Source organism: Crocodylus porosus, unplaced genomic scaffold (assembly GCF_001723895.1).
Source record: "Crocodylus porosus isolate Cpor-Errol unplaced genomic scaffold, CroPor_comp1, whole genome shotgun sequence".
In the NCBI taxonomy this organism is placed as follows: Eukaryota; Metazoa; Chordata; order Crocodylia; family Crocodylidae; genus Crocodylus; species Crocodylus porosus.
Window position 1 is genome coordinate 78269493 of NW_017728943.1, and position 2944 is coordinate 78272436.

The window sequence follows — 2944 nt, forward strand, 5'->3', positions numbered from 1 at the left end:
TACCTGGACTCTGCAGGGGTGGGTGTTGATTCTAGCAGCCCTTCTAACCCAGCACCCAGGCTGGATGCCCCTCCTCTCACCCACCCTTAGTTATGCCACTGTATGCCGCCATAAATTCTTTATGGTGGCACAAGAGCAACATCAGCTTGCACCCTCAGATGGACTTGAGTAACAAAATCTTCTTATGGATATTCTCCTCCAAGTGGGTATCAGAAACTCTTTAGAGTGTGAGCCAAATTCAGTCCCAGTGCATGGTTTTCAATGGAGTTGCACCAGACAGACAACGAAACCAATTTCTTTATAAGCAGAGAGTTGTACATAGCTGTGTTAGGTCTGAAGTCAAACAGAAGGCAGTGTAGATTTGTACCTTATAAATTAATGGGGGGGGGAGGGGGAGGGAGAGAGAGAGAGAGAAAGTTCACAAAAGCTTGTGCTATCTATCCATCTACTTTGGTTAGTTCATAAGGTGTAAATCTACCCTGCTTTCCAATTTATTTATCCCACAAATACTGGGCATTTTTTTCTTTCCTCAGAAGACCTCTGAATTTCTGAGTAACATTTTGGGCCAACTTATTCACCCCTGCCACCATTGTTAAGTTAGTAAACCTCTGCAAGATGTTTTCCACATTACACACAAGTCACAGCATAGGCTGGTTTAAATGATTCACAGTGGAAGTAATATCAGTCCAGGTAAGCAGTATTCAGTCCAAGCCACCTCTTCACCAAGAAAGGAAATGAAGTAAAACAAGATAACTGGTGATAAGATTCAATATGAGACTTTTTTGATAGTGGTAGATATCCAAATAAAGTATCTTCTGCTTGCTGATCCTAAAACTATGTTCCTTGCCTCACTCAACTTAGCAGCACCCAGTAAAAAAAAAAAAATGCAAACCCAAATGGGGGAGGGTCCATTACACTGGGGCAGGAAAGCCTGGGTGTGTTCAGTCCGTGCTACGCAGGCCTCTTACTAGGCAGGACGCAGTTTAGAACACGACTTTAATCCTAAATAGCCCACTCTTTTAAACCTTAGATATACAGTAGTGTAAGAAGGGAAGCAGACCCTTTGTACATTAGTTATAGGCTCCTGCTATTTCAGGACCATTTTTTTCCTGAAGCTATTACTCCATATCACTCCCAATTCTTCATCCCTTTGCAACTGGCAACCAGTTTAAGTCAATCAGTAGCACATAGGGGAGCATAAGATGCTCAATTTTGCTCCCATCATCATTAAATAGAGACTGGATGCCTTTCCAGCTAAAGGGTAAAGCCACTCTTTACCAAGCAGAACTGCTGCACTTCAGCCAACTGGCCTTCTGACTCTACCAAATCAAGGTGCTAGGGAAGGCATAACATGCTGCCTCCAACATAGAATTTGAACCCTGTCTGACCAAAGAGTTTGTGTAAGGGAAGGAACAAGCAGCTACCCTTTGTTCACGCCTCACCCTCTCCCAAAGCCTTCCAAAGGGATGTTTTGTCAGGTGCTTCCAAGACTAATTTTAGAAACTAGGGTTCTCTCATCATTACTTGCATGTCCTCCTAGCATCCTGGAGAGCGTTCAATAGGGATGTCTATTTATTTTGTTTTAAAGGGACTCTGTTCTTTCCATCATGCACTCAGGACCATATATGTGAATATGAGACCTGTGAAAGAAAGCCTTGAGTGTTCAAAGCCATTTTTCAGCCTGGTGGTCCTCAAACAGGTGCCTGAAGGCCAGGAGACATAAGCAGGCCTATACGAGCAAGCCAGGTACCAAGTTTCCCAACAACAGTCCTACAACAAGTTAACATTTACAACCCTAAATACTCAAAACCCCATCCCCACCATCACCGACCACCAAAACAGCAGGCCTGTGCGTGAGAAGGTAAACATTGGTCTGCAAAACCCCCAAGCAGCTGTTATAAATGCTAGTAAGCAAATAAAAAAAAAGAAGAAAGAAAAGCCTCTTTTTAAGATTGGTTGACAGCATCCCTCATGCCTGAAGATTCATAGGCCTGTCAAATTCCCCACCTCACTCTCCAGTTTAGCCACATATTCCAGCTCTTAATTGACAGGTGCGCCTGTACTGTAAATGTTTACAGGTTATAAAAAAAGTTACTGCAATTCAAAGGGAAAGAAACAAGCAAAACTCTCATGCAAGTTTCCTGGATTATAAAGCATATACAGCACTCCCGCCCTGTTTGCAAACAATAGAACATTCTCACCCCGCTAACACAAAGGATTAGATTTCTCTGCTTGCCAGAGGAAACCCCCACAGCACTGTTGCACACCTATTCAAACTCCTTACCCCCACACACACAAAAAGAGAGAAAAAGAGTGAAAGCATTTGCAAGCCACAGTAAATTTTGGTTGCCTTAACATAATGCAACTAGAGCCAGCACCCTCAATGCCCATATAGAGGTCTAACCAAAATCATTCCACAATGGTCAAGAGATTCCTTCTGCAGAATAAGCCCCAAACCCTGCATGTTCCTCTGAGATCTGCAGGAATAGCAAAGGGAATCCATGCTAGATCCTATTCACCCATCCCAGTGTTTCTCCCTAGCATCCTAACCCCACTGGAGTTAGGACTTCCCTTCTGGATATCTGCTCTGAGAGCCAGCCCTCCACTCCTTCCCCTTTAAGGGATTCTTTAAAGGCAGAGAATGGAAGAGCCTATTTCCCTCCACGCCCGGCCCTCAATCACCCTGGCAAAAGCACTACCCAGGCAGTACATTCTCCACACAGTACCCAAGGTGGGCAGCTACCAGTAACTAACTTCCCTCCCCCATTTGGGGCATAACTCAGGTGCAGCCAAACCTCCTTGTACAGGTCTTTTTTGGCTCATCTTGTTCAGTAGACAATAATAATGAAATCTGTGGTTGCAAACTAAATTTAGCCATTTTGTTCAGAATTCCTGGGTCCATTCAAACTTGAAACTGGAGTGAGGCAGGAGCCCATCCCACCTC

The 2944-nt window shown here is 44.1% G+C and overlaps 1 protein-coding gene across 3 annotated transcripts in view; it reads right to left on the bottom strand.

Annotated features, from left to right (window-relative positions):
• Nucleotides 1-2944, bottom strand: part of DAAM2 (dishevelled associated activator of morphogenesis 2) — a 276677-nt gene that overhangs the window by 190060 nt on the left and 83673 nt on the right. The gene's annotated exons all lie outside the window — the stretch shown is intronic.